This window comes from Bacillus rossius, chromosome 17, assembly GCF_032445375.1.
Source record: "Bacillus rossius redtenbacheri isolate Brsri chromosome 17, Brsri_v3, whole genome shotgun sequence".
Classification (NCBI taxonomy): Eukaryota; Metazoa; Arthropoda; class Insecta; order Phasmatodea; family Bacillidae; genus Bacillus; species Bacillus rossius.
In genome coordinates this window covers 25,087,303-25,102,236 of record NC_086344.1, presented here as the reverse complement: position 1 = coordinate 25,102,236, position 14,934 = coordinate 25,087,303, and the positions used below count along the sequence as shown (strand labels likewise).

The window sequence follows — 14,934 nt, the reverse complement described above, 5'->3', positions numbered from 1 at the left end:
TGGGCCACAGTTGATCGAAGGACTCTGGGCCAATGAAAAATCTTTAACAGAAGAATTAGCGAATCACGATCATTCCAGTCAACAGGTGTTACGAGTCGGTAACCAATCAGCAGATGTAATTTGCACGAGTGCATAGAGGATCATGGAGTCTATCCTTTAGGGATTTGAAATCGCGAATTTTACAGGTCTCTAGCAATGCACTAAAAAAAAAAAAAAAAACATCGGCTTTCAAAAAATATCATGTGATACCTCTGGCTGCAGCCTTTGTACGAACTGCAGGATTGCCCGCACAAAGACGATGAAGCACCGTCGATGAAGAAGCCGTACAAATGAGTCACTTAAAAATAAAGGGCCCCGTGCAACAGTAATATTGTTGTTAAGTTCGCTCTCCGAGACAAATTGAACGTCACTGTTAGAGACAAAGGGGGGGAGGCAGACTCTTGTTTGTTTACCGTGTTCTTTATTTGGGCTTGGTTGGGGCCTAGAAGAGGGGAGGGGAAGGGAGAAAGGAGGCACACCATTCCGACTTAATGCCTGGCATTTTTAAATTATCATAGCGACGGTGCGCCGTCATTAGTCAATCACACCGGAGGGCGTCCTAATATGGAGTCGTTCTTGCCGAGGAATCAGACCGGGCTCTCTGCGTCTCTACACGGACTGCTGTAAGTTAGCGTCCTTCTACGGGGCGAGTCAGTATTCATCCGACATACTTCACCCGTACACCGTCATTAATTCTCACTGTGAATGGAAGAAAAAACATTCATCTGAAATTACACATTTTTAAATTTTTGACGTGACAACGTCTAATAAACCGATGAACGCCGGCTGCACGCACGAAAAAGTGTGTCCCGTTACGCACATTGTTCCGTTACGCTGTGTCCCGTTACTCACATTGTACGCTTGCGCAGCATCTACGTATCTCTCTTCCACTCGACTGTTTGTAAAGTGAAGTGAAAAGTTAATGTGGTTTTCATTGCTTATTACAACAACAATTTCGGCAATAAAGGTTGATTATTCTTGCATTTTAAAAATCTGATTACTAGAATAATTTCAAGTATTTATTCTTTTATTATTAAAATAAAAATTATTCAATTTTATTCATAAAGTACGCAATCATTTAATCAATGTTTTGTTATGACGTTGTCACGTTAAACTATCGTCCGTAAACCGACTTTACAGACAACCAATTTTTTTAACAGTGTAGAGGCGAGGTGGGTGGTTGAGACGCTCTGCTGCCAATGCGATGATTGGACTCCCTCCGACGGGATCAGACCGGGAATTACTCGCAAGTGGGAATATTATCAAAACTCATTGTCTGAAAGATGTTTTGATACTAATTACCCCTTACTCAATAGGATACATTTGGTTAAAATGGACTTTGGCTTTTTTTTTTATTCCGACGTATGGGCATGTTAACTCCGAATTATGTCAAAAACTGGGGGCCAAACCGAAAAAAAAAAGGTTTTTTTTTTTTTTTAAATCGCATTCGCGACTGTTTGCTGCACCCAAAGTTTCGCCTGAAAAAATGTGTCCATCGTATTACTTTGTTGTTTGCTATTGTTTTGTCTCGTGGTCTCGGTTGTTCGTTTTTTTATAATCACAATTAGTGTAAGTATGTCTTTCTGTTTGGCTATTTTCTGTCCAATTGTTTGACAAAAATCGTTATGTGGTGTTATTTGGTTATTACTTTTTGTTTACAATATTTTTATAAGTATTTGTAATTATAATTAGAGCATTCTGTTAATGTACCTAATTTTTGTCTTTAATTTTATATATATATATATATATATATATATATATATATATATATATATATATATAGGTCTTATTACAACATTTCCCCGAGATTTTACGACTGCTAGGTTCCTTAATCAGTGCTCTGCTGTTGTTTTCGTCTTTGGTTTTGTTAGTGTTCAGTTGTTTAATTCTTAAGAATGAAGTATGAAATTTGATGTACGGTATTCTTCACCATCGTTGTTAAATTATAAATAGAATTTATGTAAGTTTTCCAGAATGTTTACATTAATAATATGGTAACATCACCTTTAAATAAAATCTCACAAATTTCATTTCCAATGTGCAAAAACAATATTATAATGCAAATAGACGTATAACTGCCATGACAATAAATTGAAAGTCAATTCACGTAATGCAATCAAATTATCATGAATGATCCAGCTTTGTCTGTAAAAATTGTTAAATTAAATCTTTATATTTATTTTAAAATTTGTTTCAAAAATAAAAAGTATCTTCTATGTAAAGGCTACTTATTAATATAATTTATTTCGTTTCTAGTTTCAAGTTATTTCTAACAATATTGGAAAATAAGAGACTGTTAAAAAATTAACTAACATTAAATTAAATAAGTAAAGTGATATAATGCTAAAGGCTTACAGATAAACACTGCGTGTTGAAAATTAAATTTAGATTTTTTTTTATTCATGTTAGCTAAGAGTATTTTAATAGCAAGACTGTTGCAAAAATTTTAAAATTATATTTGAAATTACGTCAGCAAGAGAAAGAAATTCAAACAAATCAATATATTTTTCCCCCACTGGCAATAAGGTTATGTTTATTTTGTAGTTATAATAAAACAAATTTTTTGTTTTGGCGCCATGAAATACGATATACGCCTCAGTTTGATGATGCTAGTGACGTACTTACAAAATTAATAAAATAATAACAAAATCTTTTTTTCCCACAACTGGTATGCCTATTGCTAGAGACCGGAAAAATTCGCGGATTCATTTCGTGGTAGGCTGAAATTCAAACATGTGTACAATTCTGCTGGTTCTGCTATTGGCTCGCAGTTTTAACTGGAGCTCTCTGGGCCAATGAGAGACTATCGACCAAAGAAGCGTCGAATCACAAGCTACCCAGTGGAGACGCCTCACAATTTAGTACCCAATGAACACGCGTGTTTACTTGAGAAATGCAGAGGATAATGAACTAGGGTATCCTAGAGGTCACTGAATCCGCGAATTTTTCCGGTCCCTACCTATTACTTAAAATATTAAGCAGTAACAATTGTGGCTCTACGCAATGCGTATTTTTTGACAGCGGAGAAAGAGCTTTTCCTTTTTTTTATCTCTCCCCCCCCCCCCCCCCCCCCCCACAGGTGTTCGGTAGTTGGTCAGTATTTTCTGGAACGGGACCCGTTTCAGGTTTGCCATTGTATCGCTTCTGCTCGGCCGAACAAGCGAATGTCCAGTTGTGTGTCGTCGCACGGACCCGTTAGTCGTTTCGCTTTTAATTGCACGAAGGATTGTGGGTTTGGTAAAAGTAAGGGGGCGGGGGAAGGGTGGGGGGTTTTTCCCCCCCAGAAAACCACCACGCGTTTGGCAGGCAGATAAACAAGGAGGGATTTGCACAGCGGCCGGTCTCACAAGGGGAGCAAACTGGAAGGAACACAATTTTCTCGTCTCCCCCATCCCCTCCTTCTCATCCTCGTAATCTCCTGAAACCAGTCTGCGAGCACGTGCGCGCAGCAGGGAATGTTGGTGAAGAGGGGGGGGGGGGGGGGGGTCTCCAAAACTCACTCCCCCTTCCCCAATTTTTTTTTTCTTTTTTACCTTCTCAACAATTCAATGCCGGCGTCAATCGCCTTTTGTCAACCGGGCGCAGAGAGACCCCCGGCCATTGTCAGATCAGTCTCTTCTGAGCGGGGCGCGGTATCTGCGGGGTCCATCTCTCTGCCTGGCCCACCCGTGCGCTCAGATGGTTGCAGATGTTGATGAGGGGGAAGGGGGTCGCCTGATGGACGGCATGGGTTATGCACTTCTTCAAGGGACAGCCCGACCAACACTCGTGTGGACGGGTGTCGCAATTGGCATAGCTCGACTACTCCCCCCCCCCCCCCCCGACACACCACGTGACAGACGTGTCACCCCTTCTCCAAAGAAAGGGGGAACATACGTCGTAATAACAACTGTTTATTGACGTGACAACGTCTAATAAATCGATGAACATCCGGCTGCACGCACGAAAAAGAGTCCCGTAACGCACATTGTCCCGTTACGCTGTGACCCGTTACGCTCATTGTACGCTTGCACCGCATCTATCTCTCTCTTCCACTCGATTGGAACAACCATCGATTTGACTTTTTCGAGGCACATTAAACTTGAAACACTCCCGTTCGTTTCCTACTTTTCCTATCATCGTCCTATCCTTAACAGAATAACACAGATTGGAAGAAGTGAAATAGCAAACATGTATAAAAGTTATAGTTAAAATAATCTATTCGTTAAAGTAATAAACATATTTGAATTAATGAGCGCACATAAAAGTAAATTTATCAATTAAATTGTAGATTTAAATTCACTCCTTCTTTGTATCCACACAAAATAGTGATAATTCAATAAAAATGATTCAATTTTATTCACAAAAGTATGCAATCATTTCATCAATGTTTTGTTATGACGTTGTCACGTTTAACTATCGTCCGTAAACCGACTTTACAGACAACCAATTTTGTTATTACTTTTTCTATAAATTTATCTCCATACCTGTGATGCAAGTGTTTATATAATGTAACGTTTAGTAAATAACTGGCAAAAAAAATGAAAGTGAGATATCGGAAAACTATTAACTGGAAAACCCCGCAACCAAAAGCAATGTCAAGAAAATGAATAATTCACTGGTTGCGTTTTTTTTTTTTGGAGCGTGATAAATATGAGTAAAATAATGTAATAATTGTTTTTCGATGGTAAATTAGTATAATCTGTGTGATTTTTTTTAATTTTGTACTCGTTTGTATTTTAGTACTTTAGTAGGGTTTATAGGTATTATGTCATATGCGTGTAGTTGTCAAGGGTACTTTTCAGTTAGCAATGTTGTAACTGCAGCAATGATTAAGTGTAAGGAAAAGTCATAGGCTTTTAATATTGAATTTTTTTTTGGAATAACTACAGCGGGTAGTAATAATGTCAATCGACACTACGCTATGTTTTTCTAAAATATATTGTTACGATTTACCTACGGGTTCGTAAAGTATAGCCCAATTAAAGATTTTTATCACACACACAGTTTTATTTATTACCACTACTTGTCACTTACAAATAATCTTATAAATTGGCAGATAATTAATTACACGTAAAAAAAGGTCAATTCCCCAGTCACTCGTTTCACACACCTCGCTGGGCCGCACTTCCGGCGCAACTCTCGCCGCAGCACCCCTCGTGGGTCTCCGCCGCGGGACTCCGTCGCCGCACTCCGCCGCGGGACTCCGTCGCCGCACTCCGCCGCCGTCACACCCTTCGCCGAGATCCCACACGACGACTCACTCGCAACTTCGCCCGGGACTCCGCCGCGCCCGCGACTCTATCGCCCGGAACCTCCCGACTCCACTGAACTCACTCACTCCCTGCCCTGGAACCTTCGTCCAGGGACTTCGCCACTCTGCCGCACCCGCGGCACTATCGCCCGGAAACTCCGCCGCGGGAGAACTCCCCACTGAACTCCTGTCGAAGGTCGGCCCAACCTCCTTATATAGCCCTTGGGTTCCCGTCCAGAACAATCGGGCATGTCTCCGAGATATCGCGCGACCTTCGCCGTCGAAATGTCCAGAAACGCGTCGTAAGTCCTGTCGAAGGACGCGGCGGCTTCTCAAAGAACGCCGATAAACGCAACAAGCATCGGGTTCCCACAAAACGCGCCGATAAACATGTCTGGGTCTTTTTATTCCGCAGTGAGGCCTCTTTTAAGTAACTCGATCTCAGGCAGGTGCGCGCTGCGACGGTCAGGATGTCGCGAGACAGTATGACACGAGATACCAGGGAGAGGATGCGGGTGGAAGGGGGCGCAGACAGGCCGTACGAGCGCGGCGATGCCAAGCACTGCAGCCAAGCGCGATCGTAACAATATTATAAAAGTAAATTACAAAAAATGGACGTAAAAAATTGTTTCTGTAGAAAACCTTTCAAACCAACTTTCATCTTACACCACTGCTTCTTAATTACCTAGTTAAAATTTTAAAAAAAATCCAGAGGTCACTTAATAAAATCCATTAATACTACATTATTTGTTGCAAATTGACGGTGCAGTAACCTTAATCATAAAAAACCCATTATGTGCTTCATTGTGATCATTCACTAGAGTGAAATCCGTGATACATACGACACACGGTAAAAAGGCGTGGAAAAGTATCAGGAAACCTCCAGTGCTCAGGTAAAAAAAAAAATATATATATATATACAAGAACACTCACGTGGCTGGACAGCGCCTCACGCGCATCTCGACCTCATACACGGATGGCCGATCATCACCGCACGCCTGTAAAAGAAAAAAAAATGCTCATATTATATCATCAATTTAAATGTTAATCTGGAAATGCTTCCCTGCTGCAGTATTCATTAACTCATTACCGTTATTTATGATTTTATGTCTAGAATACGATACTGAGTAAGCAACGAGTTGTTTCTTTTAGAATGGAGATGTACGTGTGAAAACATGGTCACATAAACTTTCCTCTTTAATAATAATAATCCCTTTCGGGGGAAACCTAAGATGTACAACAAGCTCTGTCCCTGCCAGAATATTCACCTTCGGCCAACCTCGGGATTTGTTTTATTTTTGCGCAGGAAAAATGAATTCAAATATTAAAAGTGGTCGGTTAGGTTACGGTTAGTTAGGTTAGTATAGCTACATTAAAATAAACAGAGAAATATAAATGAACACGAGGTTGGCCGAAGGTGAATATTCGGGCGTGTTCGGGCAGGGACAGAACTTGATGTACATCTTAGGCTTCCCCCCTTTCGGCACAGTCTACAGGCGTGGGTTGATTTCGAAGTAGGTCTACCTATTTTTCTTCTCGAAATATTTTGGAAATTTTTATAAACTCCTGTAACATTTTAGGAACTTAATGAAGCCCACGTAAAATCACTATATGTTCTCAAAATATAATAAAAAAATGAATCGATTTAACATTTTCTCATATTCCATGCAGCGAAAGTAGTAGGCCTAAATATGACCTTCATAGAGTTATCTAAGCCTACCAGGGAGAATTTTTATTTTCGTTAATATCGGCTCCATACTACTTCAACCATTTACATTCCAAATGTTCTGCTCAGCAAAATTAAAAAAAAAGCGTTAGTAACGGCTTGAATTGCAAATTAAGGCTTAGTTTATTTTTTATAGCTTGATAAAAAACTATAACTACTGTGACTGAAAAAAAATCTCAAGTTTTTAAGAATAGTTGCAAAAAGACAAAAATTCGCAATTTCACCAAATTAAAACAAAATTTTTCCTTCGTTACTTTTTTTTTGGCTCGAAAGAATTCATTATTGTACTGGTCCGGTTGAAGAATAGCCAATTTTGGCGTTCAGCATGCGCGCCATGATTCAACGTTCTCGGACTAGAGGAGTGAATTATGTGCCGTAATGGCAGTTCATTATCATTCCCTAATAATTTCCTCGACCAACACCATTACAAAATTTTAACCGTCCTTACACGTACTTAATTGCAAATAATCAGCGGAACACATTACTCAAACTACATCAAAGACACCCACTTCTCGAGACTTCTTTCTCTCTCCCCATCTTTTGCACCATACAGCTTCTCACTTCGCTATATAATACTACGCGTGCTTTTGAAAACCAGCTGCAGTATATATATTGATACAAGCGTGCCAGTTGTTTACATTCTCTTGTATAACGACGAAATAAATACAATTTTACCTGGCTTGTCAACACTGGACTCGGCCGCTGTTTCGCGGTGATTTATTGCAAAAACGTATATAATTCGTTGACTGCTGGCAGATAAATCAAAAAGACTTGGGTACTCTGTTAAAAAAAAAAAAGTTGTTCACCTTATGTCTACAAAGAGCATTGGTTGTAAATTACCGCGCGTTCTTCGTAATTATAAAGATATCTGCGGTGACTTATGGTACTGAGCTTTTGTCATTTTCAACACGAATTCACGTGAAATATATCTTGCAGTGTTAACGAAACCTTCAAAAACACTTTAAGCTAAAGTAAAAAAAAGAAGAAGCAAGTCTTTCAGTAGATACTTCCCAGAGAAATGTAACATATGACCTCGGTTACGAGCCAAATATTGTGTTCTCGTGTTGTTCATATTGCAAATAAACTAATAATACGAAACTATGACATGAAATTTAACGTATAATTCTTTAAAACAATGCCCAGCTCATTAAAGATACACGAATCGTGATTTCAACCACATTTCTTGGCGCGAATCACAAGTAGTTTCCGCACCCGCCGCTAGAATTCGTTGCTGCAGCAGGGAGATCGACTATTGAATCATTTGATTAGCAGACCGATATTTCAAACTATATAATGAAACGGCTCCGATAAAAGAGAGAAAAAAAGACCTTAAAAAAAATACCAAGTCCCTGCTTTGTAAACTGATTTTTGACAAGGAATTTTATCAAATACTGCCCATCTCGTTAAAGTTCGTTAAACAGTTAATACTAAAAAGCTTCCCTTTGTCTTTGTGAACTTTGGTTCAAACCATCCGCCACAGATGGCAGCACATTGGTTACAAATTTCCGTTCCACACGACTTCCGTTCCATCCGTGAAATTACTCCTACCAAATTCCGTACATCGAGAGCTAAGACGTTATACAGTTTCTACCGAGGGTTTAAGACCGCCATCACTTTTCACAATATGGTAAGTAAGACTTTGTACAGATTCTTTTGATGTAATTAGCATCTTATTTTTTTTTAAATTTTCTATGTGTAAAAGTACATATTTTGGTGAAAAACACTTGAAATATTCCGATCATTAATTTAATTACAATTTTTGTAAGAAAATAGAATAAGGAAAATACAGAACATTTTTACCAACCTAATACAATATTCTACAACTAATTGTAATGGCTGTACAAAGTTATGGATTTTACACAACACGCATAACACTCTAAGGAAACTATAGCACAACTGGTGGCAATGAACCAAACGCGGAAGTTACTTTTTATGGACTGATTTATCACTCATGTCAAAATAAAAAAAATAACAAATATTTTCCTACCAAAGTTTAAGACCACCTGATCAGTTAAGAAAATACAAACCTACTGTTACGAAGTTTTTCTACAGTGATACCACTGTAATTATAAAATGAGGTAATATTTATAACACTATTTTTATTAAAGTTTTTAGTAATCTATGACACCTCCTGCAGCTTTAAGGCATTCTTAAGTCTTAAACTTTCGGTAGAAACTGTACATTAAAAAAAATTTCTCTCCTATCTTTCACGGGCAAACTGTTAAGCCTGTTTGCGACGGATCATAGCACAAGAAATCCAGAATCCTACCAAGTTTTTACACGATCCAGTTTTACGGAACGAGAAGAAAACTTGGTTTATTGAATGACGGCCACCTTACGGTTACGATTTCCTAGTTTCGTGTTCTATTTGTGAACAAAGTAAACACGCACGCTTGGAAATACGTTCAAGATGATCACTATTCAATTAAAATACGTGCGCTTTCTCGTAATACATCAAGATGAATTTCCATCAACGATAGACAAAAAAAATGGGTGCGTGTACTTATGTACGCGCGTGAGAAGTTATACTTCTTTGGCATCATTAAAAATAGTTTTTAATTGAATGCAAATAATTAATTACAATAAAATAATAAAAGGGCTGGAAAAAGAAAGTCAACACAATCAATAAAGTTCATTTTAAATTTGAAAAATTAAATAAATAAAATTTAGAGAATAATAAATATATATAGCATTATTTGTACTAAATATTATAAGGTTCTTAATTTTAATTATTTGTTATTGATTATTAGATATTTTATAAGAAAATGAATAAATTTAATAATAAATTCAAAAATTTAATTTGAGTTAATTATTTTTTTAAATATTTACTATTTTCTTAATTTAATATTCACTTTTCATTTTTATCAAAAAAATTCATTAAATTTGTTTATTTATTTTTATAAATATTTATTATTTATTAAATTTAATGATAAATATTAAAAATTAATATTTTAATTTGATGTTCGATTTTAATTTTTATCACAAATTTGTATTAAATGTTTTATTAAATTTATTTCTTTATTTTGTAAATATAAAATAACCAATAATAAATACTTAACATTAATAATTTAATAATTTTTAATAATAATTATATTAAATAATCATATTTAAATTTCTATCAATAAATAATACATACGGATAGTTAACCTCAATTATATTGGAGCACTTGAAAAAGTACACAAGAACAATTTTTTTACTAATATTTACGAATAGTAAATAATATTAATCAAAATATTCAATTTAAATCACTACTGAATATAATTAATTAGCACATATATAATTCGCACTTGTATGAAACTAAAACACGTGTTTTGAATGTAGAAACTAGAAACATGTGGATAAATATTATAAATATGAAAACAGTGATCAGAGGCGACGAGCGTGCCAACATGCGCGACTAATAGAGGTTCTATTTCTATTTTGTTGGTAGCTTTTTTTCGAGACTTAATGAGTGGTTTAGCGGGAAGCTTCAACCTGTTAATTTTGTGTTACAGTGATGCGCGCGCATTTTAAAATTTCACTCTCATCATTTTTTTTCATAACGCGCCTAAAGAAGTATAACTTCAAAAAATTCTCGTGAATTAAAAACAGTGTTAACCACAATGTACTCTTTAGATCAGGGGTGTATGTGTGTTAGTGAGGCGGGATGATAAGCGCGACGCTCGCTGGTGCTTCTAGCGCGGTGTCTCCTCTGGACTGGCGCGCAGTCTTCTCGTCGTCACAGGATAACTGTGAAATTAGATCGGTAATCGTAACATTATATTGCGGAGAATTGAAGATAAACGTGTAATGCAAGTCCCTTAAGTGCTTTCAAGAGTCTGTACCTGTTGTTTTACGCCTAAAACTTCCTATGAAAACATGCGTTTTAGCCATTTGAACTCTTCTAAAAATACAGTTTAAAAACTTAATCCGAAATCAAAAGTACTTTTCGGCCCTCAGCGAACTATTAAATGATTTTTGGAAGCAGACCCCACTCGGATATCTCGAGTAGTTTTGAAATCGCGTTGTTTTTTCCTGAAGCTCTGCGCACCGTGTGTGTGCCCGGGTAGGCGGAGGTCTTGAGTGTCTGCCACTTCTGAGCACTTCACAGCAACAAATTTAATTGTACAAATAATTCTTTGGAAAATATTTGCTGTATATTAAACTTTTTCTTCTGTGAACTTAGTAAGTTAATTGAATCTAGATCATGGTGTTTTTTTTTGAGAGTCTACTTAAGTACTACTAATTAGGTTTTTGTTTACCTTTTATTTTTGAATATAACCTAAATGTGATTAGCACCTTTATTTCTCTAGCAGCCGCTGGCTTCACTAAGCGCCATGGAGAAGGATAGTAAGTTTCCAGATCTTACTATATGACCGTGTGGCGTACATAGAGAAATTACACAACACATTTTTAGTTTAAGTATTTCTAACATAATGCCTAGGTTATCACAAGTATGTTTTAGTTGTGTTTTATTGTTCTCATTTTTTAAAATATGAAACATTAATCTAGATAATATTTTAATTAGATTGTGGTTAACTGTAATAAAAGGCGTATTACAGTAACTTCGCCACTAATAAAGACTATAAATACATTTATGACCTACTTGTAGGCTTATGTTATGCTTATTTTTGTAAAATGTTAATGTATGTTGTTAGGGCATAAAATGTTGGTAAGTATAAGAAAATGTGTGTCGCCTTTACTTCCCCACCAATTAAGACGATAATAAATAAATATTCCTACTAATATTATAATTGCAAAAGTGTGTTCGTCTCTTTCTCCTTCTTTAACGTAGCAATGGAGTAACGGATAAACACGAGTTTTTGCATATAGATAGTTTATGTGCCGGAGAGTGACATACTCTACATATAATTATGAAATTCCAACCCCAAGGGAGTGAAAAAGGGGTAAATTTAGTTTTATAATTTAAAATCATAGGCGGTAGGGTATAGACACAAACGGTGATTTCGTGTCATTTCTCTATGTCCGTCACACGGTCATATAGTAAGGTCCGGCAATTTCTTAATCTTTCTCCTTGTCGAAACCCATCCGTTTATTGAAGCTCGTGGCTGATAGCGAACTAAATGTGCTAATAACAGTTTAGTTTAGGACTTCGTCAAAAGATGGCGTTGCATTGAATTTGAAACGTGCTATCGTTTGGTGCGTCCATCACGTCTTGCCTAAGGGTTACCTGCCTGCCTTCCCACAAAATGAAGCTGAATATTGGCATCCCGGTTTTGCTGATGTGTAGCTTTGATGCACCGAGATTGTGCAATCAATGGGACTTAAAAATCAATTTTTTCCCGTTTTTTTCCAAGTGTATGTCCTACAGACCTGAAACTAGGTAGTGATGTTACATATATTATGAAGCGTTTAGCCCGGGCAACGCCAGTTATTCCAGTTGGTTGATAAATAAAAAACACCTTGCCGCCTTCATCAAGATCTTCCGGATTCTTTTTTTTTGCACGTGACAACGTCTAATAAATCAATGAACGCCGGCTGCACGCACGAAACAGTGCCCCGTTACGCACATTGTCCCGTTACGCTGTGTCCCGTTACGCTCATTGTACGCTTGCGCCGCATCTATCTCTCTTCCACTCGATTGGAACAACCATTGATTTTACTTTTTCGAGGCACATTAAACTTGTAACAATCCAATTGGTTACCTACTTTTCCTATCATCGTCCTTTCCTTAAAAAATAACACAGATTGTAAGAAGTTAAATATCAAACACGTATAAAAGTTATAGTTAAAGTAATATCTTCGTTAAAGTAATAAACATATTTGAATTAATGAGTGCAAATAAAAGTGAATTTACCAATTAAATTGTAGATTTCATTTCACTTCTCCTTTGTATCCATACAAAATAGTGATAATTCAATGAAAATGATTCAATTTTATTCATAAAAATATGCAATCATTTCAGCAATGTTTTCTTATGACGTTGTCACGTCAAACTATCGTCCGTAAACCGACTTTACAGACAACCAATTTTTTCTTATATATATATATATATATATATATATATATATATATATATATATATATTTCGTAACTCTCCCCTCGCGACCGCCAATGTGGCGAAGGCACGAGACTCTGAAAGCTCGTGAAAGGCGCGCGCGTACCGTCCGTCCGTACGTTCCAATCCGCGCGCGTACCGTCCGTCCGTACGTTCCAATCCGCGCGCGCGTACCGTCCGAGGCAGGCTCGTAAGTGGCGGGTGTGTCTCGGTCCCAGCCGGCGCCAGACCTTAATGGCCGGTCTCGCGTGGATAATTAAGGGGGAGCGTGCCACGGGTCGCCGCGGTAATTAAAGGTATCGGGGGGGGGGGGGGGGGGGGTGGTGGACTCCTGGACTTCGTAGGAGGTCCCCGAGGGTTTTTTTTTCGCGGACATGTCAACCCCGACGCGACAGTACGGATCTTTGTGAACACGCGCAACATGACATCCCAGCCCTAAAGTTCAAGTCCATCAGCAGGGATAAGAATTTATGTTTTTTTTTTATAGTTTGTATTTATTTATGTTTTAATGTTTTACTCAAGTATCAAACTCAAACAGTTCTTAGTGTGCACCTAAAACACAGAGTTAACAGCAAAGTTATATATATGTATAAATGGAATAGTAATATCAATGTAACATTGTAGATATTTGTTCATTTTTATATTTACGTGAAAATGAATGAATCACTAAAAACAGTGTTCGCAGTAACCTGGGTTCAGATTCTTACCTGGTTATTTATGCTCTGTGTTGTTACCAGTACTTTGAATAATTAAAGTTTTTTGTTAACCGTCCCCTGAATAATTTCCTAGTATTAACTGCAACATACTAATAAGCATAATTAAAAACAAAATGATGACAAATTATTTCGTATATGTTTACATTTTAAATGACTTAAAAATTATGCTTGAATGAAACATCAGTTTACGTATAAAATCATGTGCAAAATTCTAAAGAAATAATACTCAGAATTATTTCGAATAAAAAAGGTACTTCATATATACAAAAATAACCATAGCCGAGTGTTGTACACAGTTACAATATCTTTCTTGTATAAACTATTTCTTGGCAACTAGTTTCAAAATAAATATTTTGTAAAAGGTACAGAATATTTTTTTTCAGTGCGCGATGAATTGATAGAAAACGCTCTTAGATAACAAATAAAAGGAAAATGTAACAACCAATGTGAGACATAGCTTTATAATCACCCTATGGCATTTTCTTTTTACGAAGGTGTTAATGACAACTTCCCGTTTTTTGTATCGCAGGGTGTTAACACATAGCCGTCGTGCTCCGTGGGCTGTGAAAACAAAAGCCTCTACGCTGTAAAGAAATTACAGTAAAATTATGCGTTTTTTCCTAACATATTACAAATTATAATTTGTTTTGTAAATGAAACAAGAACAATTCATTTAAAATTACAGATATTTGTACATTCGTACATTTAAATTTACGTGAAAACAAATGAATCACTACAAAATATCGTTCGCAGTAACACTGCGTTCAGATTCTTACTCAGGCATTTATGCTTTGTGTTGTCCCAGAACCTCCAACAGTTAAAGTTATTTGTATACCGTTCCGTGAATAGCTTTACAGCAGCATAAACTGAGCACATAAATAAGCACAATGAAACAAAGTACATAACGTAAAATTATTGAATATTAGATTATCCTTTCCAGATTAAAAAAAAAATATATCCCTTGAATTACACATCAATTAAAATATAAAATCATCATGTGTCGATGTTCATAAGAAATATCAGAATTATCTCAAAAAAGATAGTATTTCATATATGCAAAAAAAAGTGTTGTACAAAGTCACAATATCTTTCTTGTAATATTACACAAGGGTGCCCACAAGGGGGGGGGGGGGGGTAACGATGCAGACTGCGTCATTAAAATTTCAGGGGGGGGGGGGGGGTTGGTTAAAAGACGAGAAAAATGTTTACATTATTTACATAA

The 14,934-nt window shown here is 36.8% G+C and overlaps 1 protein-coding gene and 1 long non-coding RNA gene across 2 annotated transcripts in view; one reads left to right on the top strand and one right to left on the bottom strand.

Annotated features, from left to right (window-relative positions):
* Window positions 1-14,934, bottom strand: part of LOC134540787 (uncharacterized) — a 660,317-nt gene that overhangs the window by 122,475 nt on the left and 522,908 nt on the right. Inside the window, exon 2 of the long non-coding RNA XR_010076512.1 lies at window positions 6,206-6,270. This is a non-coding gene — a long non-coding RNA (uncharacterized LOC134540787). The remainder of the gene's footprint in view (window positions 1-6,205; window positions 6,271-14,934) is intronic.
* Window positions 1-14,934, top strand: part of LOC134540785 (Krueppel-like factor 5) — a 305,075-nt gene that overhangs the window by 109,441 nt on the left and 180,700 nt on the right. The window lies entirely within an intron of this gene.